Raw genomic sequence first — 19,299 nt, forward strand, 5'->3', positions numbered from 1 at the left:
CTGGCTTTTCTATTTTGGCAAAGACAGTCCTTGGAATTTTGATAGGGATTGAATTGAATCTGTTAATTGCTTTGGGTAGAATTGACATCTTAATATTTAGACTTCAAGTCCATGAACATGGAATGTCTTTCCATTTATATAAGTCTTCTTCGACTTATTTTAGCAATGTTTTGTAGTTTCCTGTGTACAAGTCCATTTACATCCTTGATTCAGTTTATTCCTAGATATTTGATTCCTTTAGTTGCTATTGTGAATGAAATTTTTCTTGAGTTTTTTTTTTTCCCAATTTTTCTTTATTAGTGTAAAGAGACACTATTGATTTTGGGGTGTTTCTACAGAGATACCCTACCACTTTGCTGATTCTATTTATTAGCTTTAGGAACTCTGTGGTGGATTTTTCAGGGTTTATTGTTTATAGGATCATATCATCTGCAAATAGGGAACTTTCATTTTTTTTTCCTTTCCAGCTTAAATAACTTTTTTTTCATGCATTACTCCTCTGGTTAGAACTGTTATTTAACAGTGATGACAGTGGGCATCCTGATATTTTTCTTGATCTTAAAAGGAAAGCTTTCAGTCTTTTACTGTAAGTATGTGGTTAGCTGTGAGTTTTTCATATGTGCTTTTTATAATTTTGAGGAAGATTCTTCTGTTCCTAATTTTCTAAGTGATTTTTTATCAAGAACATTTATGAAAATATCTTTTCTGAGTCAATTGAGATCCTTGTACATTTTTTCCTTGTTCTGTCAATGGGATATTTTACATTTATTGATTTTCTTTTGTCAAACCATCCTTGCATACTCAATATAAATCTCAGTTCATGGTGTAAAATTCTTTTAATATGCTGTGGGATTTGGTTTGTTTGTAATTTGATGAGGATTTTTGCATCTATATTCGTAAGATATATTGGTCTGTAATTTCATTTCATGTGGTATTGCTGACTTCATAAAATGAATTAGGGAGTGTTCCCTTCCTTTCAATTTTTTGGAAGAGTTTGAGCATTTCAATTCTTGAAATGTTTGAGAAAATGCCCCGTGACATCATCTGTTCAGGGCTTTTCTTTTTTGGGAGGTTTTGGATTACTAACACAATCTCTTTATTGATATTTGTTTGTTGAGATTTTCTATTTCTTCTTGAGTCAGTGTAGGTATTTTGTGTGTTTCTAGAAAATGGTCCATTTCATCTAAGCTATGTAATTTGTTAGTGTTAAACTGTATTATGGTGCTAGGAATAAGGATAGTTTTTTCCCCTTAAATTTGAGGCTATCTGGAAAATTTTACGGCATATCTTTACGATAATGTCACTGTCCTGCACCAATAAACTCAGTGATTCCTCGCGGCCTTTTAAACAAATTTCAGAGTTCTTAGCCTGGACTTACATGACCACAAATCCTCTCTGCCTTTCCTCTTCCAGTCTTATGTTTACCAACCCTCCCCTTTACATAAACACTCTGAATACAAATCAGATAAAATAAAATGTGAAGTATGGGGCATCTTTAACCCGTATGTGGACTTCCTCTCTTAGAATTTGTAAAGAAAGAGAAAGCAGTCTTGTCCACATTCATCTTTGGAGGAGGCACCAGTTTGGAAATGCCAGAGACGTCATTTTAATATATAGGTTGGTCTCTTCTCCACGCAGCTGCTGCTGATTGCTGTGAAGGAGCATCTTTGGCTGGCAGCTGAGGAACCACATTCTCTTTTCTCTAACATAAATCTTGGAGTGGGAGGTGACAGGGTGGAAAACTTTGTGTCTGGGAAAGATCATGGCTATCTTTTTTTCATGTACAAAATGGTAGCAGAAGTTAGTATTTCATGCCTTCATTTTAATGTATTTTCTCTGTGTTTGCAGTCTTCTCTATTTTACACCTTTAAGCCAAGAAGGAGAGCATTCCATGTAGGGTCAGACAAACCTGGAGGTGCATCTTGGCTCTACCATTTCATGGACAGACAGTCTTGGGCAAATCAGGTGATAGGTTCTTCTGAAGTTAGTTTCTTTGCAGTAAAATGGATATAGTCAATTATCTCCCCAGAAACGTTGTTGTGAGGATTAAAACAGATATACTATTTATAGGAAACCATGTATTCAGTGCTTTCCCTACATATACTAGTAGTTCGATTGAAGTATAGTCAGAAGAATGCCAGTTTTCTTTGTTGCAGTTCTAAAATATCTTCATTTTGGTAAGCAATCTCCATTTCTATCCACTCATTGAACTTCCACCTTGGAGTATCTTAATTTTGATTTCAATAGATAAGGAGATAATGTATATTGAATAGCTTCCACATGTGGAACCAGTGCTGTGAGGATTACAATATATTGGCACCAGTTATAAAGTGCTACATGGGAGGTGTTAACTGTAGATGCAGTAAGACAGCCCCTGAGAGGTTGGGCAGTGTGAGAGGACATGGTGGTATAAGTTTGATGCTGGGGAGATGAGCAGAGTCTAGAGAGGTGAGGTGGAAAAGGGCAAGTCTCCCGGGGCGGGGGGGAGGGTGTAATTTGATGAGAGTGCAGGCTGTGGTGCCCCCAGGATTCCACTATGATGAGACTTTTCTTCCCTACCAGGGATATATTTAGGGTCCTTATGAGATCTTTGATAAACCAAGTGAAATTTCATTGTAATTCTAAGGTAACAAGGAAGTGATATTAATATTTGTTTCTTGGTTATATGTATAATAAATTGGACAAGCAAAAGAGAAGCTTATTTAGCAGCTTTTGACCCAACACATGCTGTGGTATTGAGGCTCCATGATTGGGTGTTGTGAGGATGAGCTAAGGAAGGCCTTAAAACTAAGGATGATTGTGGTGGGACCAGGATCAAGAAGCAGCTTCAGGAAAATTATCAACAGGACTTAGGCACAGACTAGTTATGGAGAAAGGAAATCCCCAGTATTTCTGAGTTGGAAGACAAGATAATGGTGAGAATCTCATGTCAAGTTGGAAAGAGGGACTATATTTTAGGGATATCATATGTTAGGTTTTGGGAAAGCTGAACAACCAGTCAGAAAACAGGTGGATACATCTTCTAGGCCTTGTAGATATTGGAATTGCTATGAGTTTAAGGTAAGTCACTTAACACTATCCTGGGTCTAATTCAAAGCCTAACTCAACCCTAATTCCAACCCTTGAACCAATTTTATTCATAAATGAAGACAAGAGACAACTGAAACATGGAAAAGAAAATTTACAAAGCCTGATTCTTATGCCAAAGGAGACTGACTGTATTCTCTAATTACTTCTAGGCAACCCTTTCACTAATAGATTGGATAACTATAGATAATTATGGTGAAGGAAGAGTCCCTTTGATGATTCTCTTTCAGGTATATATTGAGGGATTATATTTCTTCATCAGCAGTGATTGTAGGTAGCTTTCTAGCTCCTGGCCCACAGAGCCACTGAATGGAAGAACCTATATTGTGCTGACATTGATATTTCCTCTTTCTCTGTCTCTAACATGTTAACTGAGTTGCATACATTGGAAATAGAAATTGATTTAGTAAAAACCCAATTAAATGCACACTTATACCTTCTTAAATCTCCATCATATGAGATTAAATGACCGATTCCCCATGCAGTCAAGGTTAAAGGATTTAAGAACCTTTGTGCTGCCTTCACCACTCCAGAGACCTTTTTTTCTCTATATCATGTGGCCTCTACCTGTTCACTCTTAAGACATGTCAAAGGCTCAGAAATTTCCCTTCATCACGTCTTGGTTTTTGTTCCTTCTCAATAAATAGTCCATATCTTACTTTCTTGGAGCTTGATAGAGTTTTTTCACAGCCTGTAGTAACTTTTTGAGGGTTAACATATCAAGACTCCTGCTTACATTGTGTGAATGTAGAAGGCCTAGGAAGCCATCCTTCAGAGAAATCCTTCCAGGGTTGGGGCGCAGGGGATGGGAGGGGGCCGAGTCCTCTCCTGCTCCTCATGGGAGGGCAGTGGGCCTGCCAGATTCACCCCGCCAGTGGACGGTCACCTCCCGCACTCCCAACTGCCCTCAGCAGCATGCCCCACCTGCCCTAAGACAGTGTCCATCTAAGTGAGAAACTGTGAACCTGGGACTTCCAATCATCAGTGTGGACACAGCCAAGGAGTGGATATGGGCCCAGGTAAGGTCCTGAGTCCATCTCCTGGGCAAAGGGAAGTTCCCAGGTAACCCTTACTTTTCCTTGTCCTACAGAGGCAGAGGAAACCACTGGTGGACTTAAATCCATTCCCTGCCCTGGGGCGCCTGTAGTGTGGTGACTCAGCGTTTCCTTTCTCTTCAGTTCCTCAGTGTACTATTTCTAGAAAACCATATGCAAAGATTGCTTCTATTTAAGAGTGGTAGATGGTTTCTGCTGTTTCATATGCTATATTCTCTTTCTGATTGATGGAAGTGGAATAATTCCCGGGTGAATATGATATAAGGCCAAGAGATCCACATTATTTCCCTGGTGAATTGATTATTTTTCTCTGAATTTATAGTTCTACCAGGACTGCAAATTAATATGGTTGATACACTGAGTTATTCTGATTGTGCTTTGCATTTATTTAAATGCAGACAGCTTGAACATTAAATATTGCAAGTTTATATAACTCATAATCAGATGGAAGTCTCTTGGAACAAGTGAAGATATTTATACCATGTTGGAATAGAAAACATTTTTGAACTAGTGGTGGGTCACTAAGTTCATGTTCTGTAACATGAAATACATGACTGGGAGCCATCTATTATCAATTTATCAATATATATTTAATCTCAACATCTGACTCTAGGGTCATATGTAGGAGAAAAGGACATATGTGCCGATAGAATAGGATGTTTTTCACAGTGTATAGTTATTTATGTATAGATATTAAATTAATGTCATAGGATTAATGAAGTTTTAAAATTATGCTCATGTGTAAATTATAAATTCAGATATAAAGAAAGCTTTTGTTTTTTCAAATAAACAGCCTTTCTATGCTTGCAGGTCAGTTACTGGGAGAGGGGGAATTAATTGGAAAAGCTGTGATTTCTTTTGGGGCGTGTGACTGTTGTTACTTCTGTAAATGATAACTTAACACCCTCTATATCCAGGTATAGGACTTTAGAACTAAGACTATTTTTGACATGTCCTACACCACGCCCTCAGATTCAGGCTATGTCTGTTATGATGGTGTTCAAGATTATCCTAGTGTGAACTGAAATGTCCCAGAACTTTCTGGGTCCTATATTTTTCATCTTGAATTGCAGTCTCCTCCACAAAAAAAAAAAAGAAAAGCATCATTATGATGACATAGTCTTATTATTGTTCTAAATTAAAAACAAGGAAAACAATTGTGTGTGCCTTGGTTTTGTGAATGCAGCTATGAACACATGATGGGTTCAAACTGATCGACAGTGCTGTGAGATGCCACCCCACGCTTACACTCTCGCACAGCAAGACCTTTTGTCCTCTCCATCATGGCGGCAGGACCCAATGAAGTCAGAATTTGGAACCTGACTTTCTAAGTGACTGAAATATGAACGCTACCCTGGGGCATTTTGAATAGATTTTGTAGTTTGTTGTTAAGTATAGTTTCCATCCGGGTGTGAAGAATTGCCCTTTAACTCTTAAGATAATAGATGCTGCGTGGGCAAATGTAATTGTAATAGAAATCTATGTGCATACATTTAGATAGGACCTGAGTCACTTTATTACCACAGCAGCTGCATGCTGGAATTTATCACTTTTATGTAACCTTGTTTGATATAAAAAATTAGAAACCACTAGATACTTTGTGCACATTTTTTCTTCAATCGTCAGTTAGCTGTCTTTAAATGAACTGTGTTCTAAAATTCTCCACAGCTGAAAAGCTGGCTGGCTTTTCAAGCAGCTGGCTCCTTGAACACTATGACATGCATTTGAGAGTAAATAGGAGCAGCCACTGTTTTCCAAATTTATAATGAGTGGTCATAAATCTGCAACCCATTTATCATCTGATACATAATTTTTAATTTACCTTTCAAGATATTAGATTTCTCAGGACTGCACAAGAAAGTGCAGGAAAAAATAGTTTAACACAGTAAGTTACTTAATAGTCCAAAGTTATCATTTGCTAGTACAGTAGCTTCTGTAGGAGCTGCAAGCAATTCTGATGCTACGTGCACTCACCGCCTGCAGTCAGGTCAGCCCCGCAGCTGCAGCGCAGTTCCCATGGCCGGCCACAAGTCCCCACCCCCGCCATCCCCCCAGACTGTGAGTGACTCATGGAACCTAGGAAAGCACTGCGCTTTGAACAGTTTTATATAACAAAAGTATACAAATAAGAAGAGGCACAGAGGGTGAGGCCTGGGGGCCATCCTCCCCCTGTGCGGTGGGGACACGCTGTCCCGACACCCACCTGCGTTATCCACCAGGAAAGCTCCGCAGAGCTTTAGGGGCGGCACTTATTGGCACCTCATTGTTGAGGCACGGTGGATGGAGTCAGTGGCCTCTTGGTGGCTGAACGTGGTCCCCAGCCCTCCTTCCTTTCCCAGAGACCGGCGTGGCGTGACGTGGCTCACAGCACCCGACTTGGCCTTTCTGGTAGGGCCAGGCCACTGGCCTGGGGCACATACGAGCAGCAAAAGGCCTTCCAGTAACAGGAAACTCCAACCTAAATGTCGAGGGTGTGTAAAGGTCCAGCTAAACCCTCGATGACACACCAGCTACTCCTAGGGAGCGGGCCTGCGACCCTGCGGGGTGGAGAATAGAAAGCTGCATGGCCAGGCTGACCGGCAAGGAGCCGGGGAGCCAGACGCAGATCAGTCTCCCTGGAGTGCGAATTAAGGAGGGTCCTGGGGACCGGGGTGAGCCGGCGGGACGGGAGTGGGGGCTTTGCTTTGGCGTAGTCCGTGGCTGAGTTGGGGGCTGTCCTTAGAGTGGACTCGCAGCCGAACCTGCCTTGTGGAAGGATGTCAGGCTTCCGATTCCCTGCAATCTCAGGTGGGAGGGGGGTTCCCTGCTCTGGGGTGTGAAGGGCCACGAGAAGGACAGGGAACCAGGCCGGGGCACCCGTAGACAAGGCTCAGAAGGAGAGCAACGGGCGGGGAGGGCCTCAGCCCACAGCTTCACCACGGCCCCTCCTTCCTGTTGGCTTTTGTTCTTAGAGAATGAGTTCTTATTCAATGGCATAATTTGCATTCAAATCGTCTTTGCAACTTGAGGAATGAAGAGGAAATGCAGCCCCCCCTGAGGGCGGGCACCTCTGCCCACCTGGGGAGGGGGAGGAGCAGACCCGGTGGGGACCTCGGCTGGCCCGGGAGGAGGGAGGCGGCAGCTGTCTCCATCACAGTTGTTTTTTCTAAAATGTGTCTCCAAAGGACAAGCTATTTTTCTTAGAATGTGGGAAATCTTGCACACGCCCATTTCCCGGCTCTGGGCTTCCACTTCCCCCTCCCGAGGTGACCGCGGCCTCCCGGGCTGCGCGGGTGCAGAGCAGGACGCGCCCTGGGCGCAGCTGCCCGGCCTCTCCGAACCGCTGCTTCTCCCGCGCCGGTGTCTGGAGGGTCCGAGGGAGCGACGGGAGGGGAGACGGCGGTGCCCGCGGCCGGCTCAGCCGAGCCGGGAGCTACGGGGGGCGCCTCCCCGGGCCGGCCGCCGTCGCCTCCCTCCTCCCGGGCCTAGGTCCCCTCCGGACCCTCCCCGGCGGGCAGAGGCGCCGCAGGACCGGCCGCAGCAGGGAGGCCCGCGTCCGAGGGCTGCGTTTCCTCCTCATTCCCCAAGTCCGAAGTCGCAGCTCCTCCGATGGCGGCTTTAAAAGATGGTTATGTCGGGACTTCTCCGGACTGTATGTTACAGGGTTTGGGAAAATGCTTCACTTTTTTCTGACACTTCTTCCTCAAGAAGAAAAATAAATTATAAAACAGAAACTTTTAATAGTAGTTGACATAGGCAGGGGTTTAGACATGTATGGATTATTGTATTAATCCATACATGTCTTCGCATGCATTATTGTGTTAGTCCTCAAAACATTTTGCATTAGGCATTATGATGAAATGGAGGTTAAGAGAATTTAAATGATTCCCCCCCAAATTTCATAGCCAGTGAGCAGTGAATTTAGAACCTGAATTGGTACAGATTTCTCACCCCACATTTCAGACTTCAGGGATGACACTCCACCTTTGTGAACCGTGAATCACGTGCAGTAATAGATTCTCAGGCATTACTATTTCTTATTGGATAGTGTCAATTTTTTATATGATGCTCCAAGGTTATATTTAATGAAAGGGTATTTTAACAAGTTTCATTTATTTCTTTAGAGTTCTGAATTTTATTTCAGTTGAAATTTTCTGTTTGGGGTATTAAAATGTTAACATCTTGTAAAACACCAACTGTGCCAAGTTTTACAGGCCATCTCAATCTAGGCTGTAGTTAACCTTACTGTTGCGAAGTAAAAACTATAATAAGATTTCATTTGCACTTGTAATTTCTCTAGAAAAAAGTATATAATATTGGTATTATTTGGATAAGGTAGAATTCAAATGAAATTGTCTTGATGAAAATGATTACTGCTGGAGCTTGCTTTCTATATTCTTATGAACACCTTATTCAGTATAATAGATTTTATCAAAGGAAGGCTTCCTGGTTCCCTGGAAAGTAACCTTGACAGATCCATGCCGGGTATGATCCCAACTAACAGGAACTTTTAAAGCGAAGTATACTGCTGACATGGTGTCATTCAGGAATCAGAAGAGGCAGCTGTATGCAGCAATGCACCCTTCAGAGCTGAGTGAAATCCTCTTCCCTCCCTTGGCTGGGTTTCTGCTGCTAGTTGGCAATGAGAGTCAGGGAAAGGTTGTCTCTCTATCAAAGTACACATTTCAAAAAGTTAAATCCACGACTCGCATGCAGCTTTAAAGTGAGCACACATAAAAAAAACGGCTGTCCCTCATTAATGAATAAATCAGCAGTAGAGTAAAGCTGGTATATGAACATTTAAGGCATAGATACAGTAAAGAAAGAAAGCTGTAATAAGCTTCCTAATTTCCTAACTATTTGTTTCCTACAACTGTACTCTTTTGAATGGTTTCTTTTCCTGGATGGAGATCTACAAGTTAATGTAGATCCGGGTCTAAGTCAGTAGGGAAACGTAAGTCAGACTCTTCTGAGTTGTACCTTCTCCTGGATGGAAATCCACAAGTTGATATCAGAATCTGGTCTTAATCAGTAGGGAAATGTAAATCAGACAAAGATCCATTCCCCTCGGCAGCCTGCTGGACAATGCTCCAGTTTGACTTTGAAAGGACATGCAGTCATCCCTTTGACTTTTTCCCCATCTTTTAAATAAATCTTCCTATTTTCTCTTCTGGCTTTCTCTTTACCCCTCTTACCCTCATTTTGCTCTGTTGACTTCTGACCATGAAGGCTGAGGAATGAGGAAGAGGAAGGAGGTAGGAAAATTCCTCTTGTTTTGGTAGTGTCACAGACTGGTGTTCACTGGGTACATAGGAACCTACTTCCCCTTATGTGTGCTGCCTCCCCCCCTTTCCTTGTTTACCCCTAGGTTCTAATGTTCCAGAAGGCTCCACCCAGATTCTCTCTGCTGGAAATCTGTTGGCCATCCAGACTGTTGTCCCTCAAGGAAAACCTCTTGGCCATTTTTAAATGGCTCCAAGATGGATTTCTTTCTGGTCAACAGGAAATACTGGTGCACTCTTTGCTCATACAAGCTCTGGGTGTGCTTCCCAACACCAGCAGAGAAGAAATTTTCATTTTCTCCACCATTAAAGTAGCTCACCAGTCCATCTCTCATGCCCATTAAAGCTCCTGGATGGAGGTCAGGCAGGAGTCCATTGGGTCCTCATTGCACTACTGGTCCTTTTGAACCTCCTCCCTTCTGATTAATAGAGGAAGGGTCTTCCATTCCTCCCTTTAGGGGTAGGTGATTCTTAGCGCATTCTTCTCACTATGTAAATCTTTCTTACAAATCCTTCTTGGCTCCTTTAAATCCTCAATGTGGATGTAGGTAAAACATAGTTCCAAACTTACATTTTACTTGCTAATTTCCTTTGAAAATTCATTTGTTGGTCTCACATCTCAGGACGGTAAGATATCTATATATCCTATGTGTCAGGTGAAACCTCAAATTGGAAATTTCCTATGGCTTGTGTGCCAGTTTGAAAGTATTATGTACCCCAAAAAGCCATGTTTTTATCCTGATCCAGTCTTCTGGGAGCAGCCATTTATTTTAATCCTAATTCAACACTGTAAACTACTGTCTTTTGATTACATTATCTCCATGGAGATGTGACACACTCAACTGTGGGTGTGGGTGTGACCTTTTGATTAGGTGGGGATGTGACTCCACCCATTCCAGATGGGTCTTGATTCATTTACTGGAATCTTTTAAAAAAGGAAATATTTTGGAGAGAGTCAGAAATGACAGAAATGACAGAGCCAACAGGGAGACAGAGCTGACACAGATGCTCAGAGTCTAGCAGACATTGCCATGAGATGTGAAGCAAGCCAGAACCTTAAGAGAGCCAGGGGAAGCCAAGGGATGAAAGCCAGTCCTGGAGAAGCAAAGTGAGGAGCCCCCACAGGAACAGAGGCTGAGAGCCACAGAGCCCAGGAGCAGGGGACCAGCAGATGCCAGCCACATGACTTCCCACATGACAGAGGCATTCCTGACCCATTGGCCATCCTTGAGTTAAAGTATCTGTCCCTGGATGCCTTAGTTTGGATGCTTTTGCTTCCTTAGAACTGTACACTTGTAATTTATTAAATTCCCCTTTTTAAAAGCCATTCCAGTTCTGGTATACTGCATCCTGGCAGCTTGCAAACCAGCACAGCTTGTGATACTGGGTTTAAGGGACTCTGGGAGACATGGCTTTGCAGGCAGGTTGTCTGCAGCCGAATTTTCCTAGAATCATTTTATCTACTTATTTTTGTATAATGATTTGTACAGCACCAAACATTAGCCCCACTGCACTGGGGCCTGTATTTGAAGGAACAAGGGAATGATATCAGGGGGTGCAGGTGGTGGGGGAGATGCAGATTCAAGGGCGGTTATGGAATATCTTGCTCCATTTTCTGATCTGAAGATATACAAAATTAACTTCTATCAATTCCCTCTCCCCTTTCATAGGCAGACCTTTTGTGCATTTTCTAATTGCAGGTGCTCTCAACAGTTCATTTGCTTTTGCTAAATGCACTACTGAGAAGGGAGAATGTAGTGTGCTGTAACAGCCTGTAGAATTGCCCTCTCCTGGGTGATTCCCTTGAAGGGAGGACCGTGTTAGGCTCACTGCTATACTCCAGCCCCGGCAGCTTGCCGCTGCAGAGCATACAATCAATAAGTAATAATTGGATGAATGATTGAAGGAAAAGTGGAGGCACACAGAGTGAGGCTTCTCCCGGGTCCCTGTTTTCAAGGAATGGTTTTGTCTTTGTTTTCTCCTTAGAAGTTTTGGGTTTGGGAGGTAACGGGGAATAAGAAAACCATACTTACCCTTGCTTTTAACAAAGTCTTTTTTGTAATAAAGTTTATCTGTGTCCTGTGAATATATACACATGCTTGGAATTGGTAGTGGGGTCTATAAAATTATTTGAAAACTTTTGACAAATAATTGTGCTATTTACCCTTAAATTCATAAACTTTCTGCCTTAGATTGGAAAGGTCTTTGAGACTCTACTGCCATATTTACTTCTAGAATGTATTTATCCAGCTCAAATAAATCATATTGTCCCCTTTCACCACCCTATGTGTGGTTGATCTACTTGAGGGGATTAGCCTTCTTTCTAGTCTTTTCTTTAGAATCCCAATAAATCTTTTGAAAGTTCCCCATTTCATTATTACTTCCTTTTCCATACTAAATGCAAAAGCAAAGAGCCACTCCGATTTCAAAGGCAGAAATGGTTATCCTTCATGGCTTTTCCCCTTTTCCCCAGAGTTTAGGATTTACTCCAGCCACAAATAAGATTGTCCTGGGAATGGATCTTCATGTAAAGAAATTAACTGCGGTATTACACACAGCAAAAGGAGGATCAAGTACTATAAAGAGAGAGAAAGTACATTATTACATTACTAAAATTGGAGCCTTAAAGAGAGCACAGCTGCCCTATGCACTGTTCCTTTCTGGATTTGCCATGAAGTGTGCTTTGCTGATAAGACCCAGGAGCTCTCCAGGAGCCTGGCTCTCAGAGTTAAACACAAGATACGGCTACACAGTTTTATGGTACTTCAATAAAAGTCAGAGTTTCCATTCTGAAACTGAAGGAAACAAAATGTATTTTCCACATGTGTATGTTCTTAATGCCCCCTCCATTTGGATTATTAAATACTGAGCTTTAAATAAAGACCTTTTAGGCAAGTTTATATTTAAACAGCATAGCTGCTTGTTTTCTATAGTAACAGATCATTTTAAAGTTCCTCTAATAAAATACCATGGCACAGTTAAAAAAAAACACATACCAGACAAAAATCATTGCAAACCTCAAAAACTGGTACTAGTATTTGTCAGTTCATCTCAGCAGTGTTCTGAGCAGGACTGGGCCTGTAACTGAGTATGAGAACTGGACATAGACCCCTGTGCGGCCACGCCCGGGGACAACGCCCAGCGCCCCAGGGGCCGCCCTGACTCGGCTCCCCCTTTCTCCCGCCTGCTGGAGCAGCTGGAGCACGTTTGGCAGCCGTGGTCCCTCCGCAGGGACTCGCCCTTCGTGCAGCTCCCGAGGCTGTGCCCAGGGACCCCCAACTCACGTCCGCGGAACAGGGCTCTCTTTGGGCGCCCCCCGTTTTGGAGAAAACTGACGTTCCTGCCGGCGTGGGGTCGGAAGGGTTCTGAAATTAGCCAGTTGAGCTTGAAGTGCATTTTAGCGCCACACGCAGACTGCAGACGGGCCGGCTAGGGGCTCCTACTGAGGGTCTGGACCACGCAGCCCCTCGCCCCAGGCTCTGTCCACAGCGCCGAGGCCCCGCCACCCCTCCCGCCATCTGCGCCGGCCCCCGCGGGGCGGACTTGGGGCGCATCCTGAGCTTCTGGGGGTTCCACACACGGAGGTCAGCCACAGAAAGTTTCAGCCCAGCTGTCCCTGGACCGAATGGGCGCGGGGGGAAGGAAGAATGCTGACAGTAACTTTAGAGAGATGTGTAAGGAAAGCATTCTGAGTCCAAATTTCACTGGGGTTTGTCCGATTTTATGTACCTGAAAAAAATGTCTACCAACCTTACATTTGTAAAGTATTTGGTGTCTATTCATATTAGGAATCAGCTTTGGTATTTTCGGTGTCACCTTTGTAAGTGTAAACTCTCCAACTTCTGCCATCACTACAAAATCAGATTTTGACTCAAATGCTTTGCCCTGTAACTATCCCCATGAAGGAATTACTCAGAAATATGGGATCACAATCAAAAGAGAAATGGAATGCATCATATCTCAAGGGGATCATAGATCACCATAAACAGATTCTTTTTTTTTTTTTTTTTAAATGTCTCTGGAAGGATTTATAAGAAGCTTATGCAAGAAGTTTCAGTGTAGGGTAACTGGTCACTACAGGTCAAGAGTGAGAGAGGAACTTGATTGCAACCTCTTTTGTGCTTTTTAAATCTTGTGTCATAGGACAGAGACATTATTGCACAACTCCAGGGGCTGTAGACTTTGAGGAATGGCACTCCCTAGAGTTGTGCAGTGGCAACATGGAGCTACTTTCTGGATGTATTACCTATTAAAATAAAGCAGAATAACACAACAAACTTATACTAGTAGAGTAGGTTATTCTTTATCATATATTTCTTGGAAACATAAACAGATTCTTGAAGAGTTGCCAATATGTATAAATGTAAAAAGAACCATAACAGGCCTTTTAAATGATGGTAGAGATTGTGGTATAACGAGGTCATCTTTAAATATAAAGGTATCAAGGATAACAGATTAGCTCCTATTAGAAAATGGTCAAATGTTTGGTCTGATCTGATCTGATTTTGGGTTTTCCCACTCTTTTTCTGTTTTGCCTGTGAGAAGGAACTGTGAAGAGGAAAATTCCACCCTATTGTAGTTGAAAAGGTGTCTGGTAAACAAGGAGAGTTTTGATACAGAATCCCCATATTTCTCATATATTTGCAATGTTGATACCAGATAATACATTTTCATACTTTGTTTTGCTACAAAGAGACTCTGTCTTCTGAGTCCAGGTCCTTTGCACATAGTATCCACAGGACGAAGGGATTTTCGTCTTTGCACTTTTTGTTCTGAACTGTCTCCTAATCCCCAAATTCACATAATATAAAATATATTAACAATAGAAATACAAAATTATATTTTCCCTATGAAATTCCCCACAAGTTTTCAACTTCCAGGAAACTATTTTCCATTTTCTATCACCTTTTATTTCTGAAGTTTGTCTTCATAATCCTAGTATCCAGACTAAAATATGCATATATGATTTGATTTTTTTACTCTATCTGATTAACACTTGAATTATATATAATTTATATGCTATATAATAAAGTCAAACATTTTTATTTTGAGCTTACCCTTTTGATAGCTAGACATAGCTGATCCTATTAATGATTTTTTCCTTACTTTCCTTTTTTTGCAAAATAATGAGGTAGGTGAGATTGGTCAGCGATATCTGTAGCCTCTTAAGCACCACCTTCCTTTTCTCTCTATTTATTTTCAGTGTCATTTCTAAACCAGTAGCTAGATACTAGAAATCATTAATACATAATGTATAACATGTGCAGATGCTGTTTTGAATTATTTGCTGCATCAACACAACGCCTCAACCAAAAGAAATAACCCATCGAGCAGAATATCAGTGTTCTAGTTTGCTAGCTGCCAGAATGCAATATACCAGAGACAGAATGACTTTTAAAATGGGGAATTTAATAAGTTGCTAGTTTACAGTTTTATAGCCGAGAAAATGTCCCAATCAAAACAAGTCTATAGAAATGTCCAATTTAAGGCATCTGGGGAAAGATAGGCTGATGAAGTCTTTCTTCCTCAAGTGAGAAGGCACATGGTGAACACAGTCAGGGCTTCTCTCTTGACTGGAAGGGCACATGGCGAACACGGCATCATCTGCTAGCTTTCTCTCCTGGCTTCCAGTTTCATGAAGCTCCCCAGGAGGCATTTTCCTTCTTCATCTCCAAAGGTCACTGGGTGGTGGACTCTCTGCTTTGTGGTGCTGCAGCATTCACTGCTCTCTCTGAATCTCTCATTCTCCAAAATATTTCCTCTTTTATAGGACTCCAATAAACCAATCAAGACCCACCCAGATGGGTGGAGACATGTTGTCCCCTAATCTAGTTTAACAACCACTCTTGACTAAATCACATTATCCAGGGAGATGATATGATTACAGTTTCAAACATACAGTATTGAATAGAGATTATTCTACCTTTATGAAATGATATTTTGATTTAACCATGGCTTTTCTAGGGGGCATACATCCTTTCAAACCAGCACAATCAGCATCCACGGAACAGGCGGTAGGGAAGAATTTGGATGGGTTCTCGTGTTCCCATTAAGTCACAATATATGGGCTACTCCATATTTTGCCTGCTCTCCTTATTTAAATCAGTGGTTCCTAGATTTGAGATGCATTAGCATCACCCAGAGGGCTCGTTATAACACAGACTTCTGGGCCTGACCACCGAGGTCAAGCAGGGATGGGGTAGGGCCTGAGAGCTCTAATTTCTAATGACTGCTGAGCGAACGCCTGGTCTAAGGAAAAACAGTTCAAAAACCGCTACATTAGAATGTTGTATTTTTCCCTTGATACATTAGGTTACAATAAAACTTGCACTTGAAACAGTCTTTCGAAAGGGTGAAGAGGTTCTATCCCTAGAAGGTAGGTTGGTACAAAGATTCCTTTGTTAACAGTTTAAAAGTATTTCTTGGCAAAGTATAAGATAAAAATAAGACTTTAACACTCCAGCAATTAACCACATCACTGTAATTAAGTTTCTTTTAAAGAGTCAACACAAAAGTCCTCAAACAAGCTAATGGTTACCAAATGTGTTCCTACCAGAAACCCTTACTTTCCTTATTTTTCATTGCAATATTTCTGTAGAAATGCTTCTAAAGGAAATTATTCATTAACACAACTACAGGTAGTAATTTTTCAATTCACCACATTCTAAATTTTTAACTTAAGGATGGTTGAGAAATAATTTATCTTCCATCTCTTTTGATGCTTGAGTGGTGGGTCTAATATTTTTGGAAACAAATGAAAAGTGTGTGTGTTTAAATGTTGTGTATAAAATATGCCATGTATGATACATATGATAAATGCTTGTGCATGCATCCGTGCATAAAATATGAATGCTGAAGACATGGCTGTACAGTTTTAATACATTAAGCTTCTGACTTTATTTGAACATTACAAGTATAACATAATTTTAATGCATTTCTACATTAATTGTGTTTAATACCAAAACTGTTTTAAATAACATGTTGGATGGGGTCTTAAAATGAGATAATATGCACTGAGATCCTAAAGCAAGCAAACAAACAAAAAACTGACTCCTTGGAGTTACTAGAAATAGCTCTGTTTTGGGACAGTATTAAAATGTCTTAAAATCTAAGAAAGAAAAATTCAGAAGATGTTAAAATTGTTTGAAGATTTTTTTGTAACATGTATTTCTGATGGTGATTTCATAAATCATTTTCAAATAGTTTGTTCTAAAGCAACTTGTTATATTAAAAACAAACTTCTCAATAAAAATATGTGCTTTACTTTCTACTTCGCTCAAAATATATTTTTTCTTTTTCATTTAAATTTTTGGTTCCCTATTGTCATAGTGCTTCACTTTATGCTACCTCTTAAAGTGCCTCATGATGATGTAATTGGACTTAAGTAAGAATAAATGCTAATGGCTGCTGCACACCAACTATGTGATTATTGTCAGGAAGGCTAAAAATGCAGAATGTCTGTCAAATTTGAAAGGAGTGCGTGAGGAGGCAGCAGAGGGGAAGGTGGAAATCACAGCTGGAGGTAATAATTACTCTGAGTGTCTTGCTACAGAAAACACTGCATTTGGAAATTCGTGATCATTCCTTTTAAATGTTCAAAAGTCTTTGCAAAACAAACCATACATTAACTGAAACGCTGAGTGTGCTGCCCGTATGCAAAGCTGCCCATGATTTTGGAGAATGCTCTTTCTGCCCAACTTCAAAAGAAGCAACGGTAAACTTTTACTTCAGAACTGGCTTTGACCAAAAAAAAAAAAAAACAAAACACACAACATAAATAACGTGGATAGTTTCACTTCTCTGGCTTCCAATTTGCAATGCCATCCCACCTCGTTTTCCTATGAGAAAATCTTGTTGGATTTTTTAGCTAAGTGCAATGTACATCTATGAAGATAAAGAAATTTTGGCCACCCATTGCTGAGTAATGCACAATTCATGAGTTTTACTTTTTTGGGTCCCTCTAATAAAAAGTTGATTGTCCCAGACACATTCTTCAAAACTCCATTTGGGTTGGCAAGCCCCGTTTTAGAGGATACCTACTAACCGCCTGGCGCATTCAGTAGAGGAGACCTTCCACGTCCCCTCCCGCCCACGCCCGCGTCCCCTCCTGCCCGCCCGTGTCCCCTCCCCTGTCCTGGCTGCTCATGTCATGCTGGCCAGGCCCTGACCGTGGGACGCAGGGAGACCCCTTCCCACTGAACTGGCAGCTGGTGAGGAATTGAAGTGGACTCAGCACATCTCCTACATGCCTTCACTTCTGAAAGTGATCATAAATATTTGTCAAATGAAGGAACATCATTTATTTTTCAAAATTTGACCATGAAATCCCCCTGGGCCTCCCTGAAGGCTTGCTGTGAATGTTTGGCCTTCCACCTGTGCACTGGCTACTTTCTTTCCAAACTGCCTGAGGGCCTCTCCGTGTGAGAAAGGGGAGTCCCTTGAATAGCCCTCTGCCCCCCACAGGCACGATGAGCCTGCATAAATGTGAAAATGACCGCTTCCGTGTCCGCAGGGAAGGGGACACCTGTGGGCATCACTACACCGATTGCTGCTCTCTGGGCTGTTGTGGGGGCTGCGCTGTGTGCACCCTAGAACCACGCCCTGATGCTTCACCCTCTCCTGGGGGTGAGTGCACTGCAGTGGGGCCAGGGACGCGGTTCCTTCAGCTGAGGTGTGGCCGGATCAGGATGGGTTTCAATCCTGTAACTGGGAACTTTTTAAGGAGGAAAAGACAGAGGGAGCAGCCCAAAGCTAAACACCTGGAAGAGACCAGGAGTGGATCATGTGCACTGCTAGGGGACCGAGGAGCCGGGAGCAGGGACCCAGCGGCCAACCCAGACTCCATCAAACCTCCATTTTTTCAGTTATTTGGGATTCTGGACATGGTTTAAGAGAATGAGTGTGGGGTAGTGATAGGATAACTCGCATTGGACGTGCCTTTCCTATGTGAGGCGCTGGTGGCCCTGGGAGCTGGAGTCTCATCATTCCCTCTTCCCAGAGGGGCAAACGACATTCCAAACAGAAATCGCGAAGTCCCCAAGTTCATGACAGTTCCAGCCAGGTTCTGCTCTAACAAGTGGGAATTCTCCATGAAATGGGAATCTCCCAAATCTCAACGGAGCGAGGGGAGAGGATGTCACCTGAAGCATAAGAACAGCTGTTGCCCGGGGCCCCTCTGGAAAGGGAAGGGCTTTGGATGGCGTCTTTTGAAGACTGTCATTTTGGGACCCAGGAAGGGAGGGGGTTTGCCTGTCATCTGATGTCAACAGGTTGTCAACCGAAATCGCCTGTGGATTTCTCTGTAGTTTGGGGCTTCCTGGCACCAAATCGGAATGATAAAACTCATTTTAAATAACACTTATTTCATGGAGTTATAAAGATCAGTTGACGGTTGCTTGAGGGACCCATGTGAAAACTGCAAGTAACCACTGAAATAATGATCAGATATTCTTTTTACCCTAGTCTGGGAAACCCTTACTCAGGGTTAGTCTATTTTGAAGATTATATACAAAATTTTGGTAGTCATTTATGCTTGAAGAATCATTGAAGAAACAAGTGGCTTCCAAAATGAACAGCACTTATGTCACATATTCTAAAGGTTAAAATCGCAATCAGCAAAGAGATTCGTGTCCCCTGGAAGCCCACTGGGGCTCCTTTACTGATCAGTTAATCTTGCTGATTAATGTTTTACTGAGTAAACACCGTGTCCTCTTTCAAACATATGAGAGCAGAGCCCTTTCTCTAGGCTTTCACAGTTTGCAAGCACAGTTACTCCTTCTACACTGTACCTCGAGCTTCCTTGTCCTGCTGCCCACAGGGGCCCAGGCAGGAGGCTGTGCTCACGCCAATGTTAATTCCTCTCATCTGGGGACTCAGCAGGGCTCTCTGTGCATTTG

Source organism: Tamandua tetradactyla, chromosome 15 (assembly GCF_023851605.1).
Source record: "Tamandua tetradactyla isolate mTamTet1 chromosome 15, mTamTet1.pri, whole genome shotgun sequence".
NCBI lineage: Eukaryota > Metazoa > Chordata > Mammalia > Pilosa > Myrmecophagidae > Tamandua > Tamandua tetradactyla.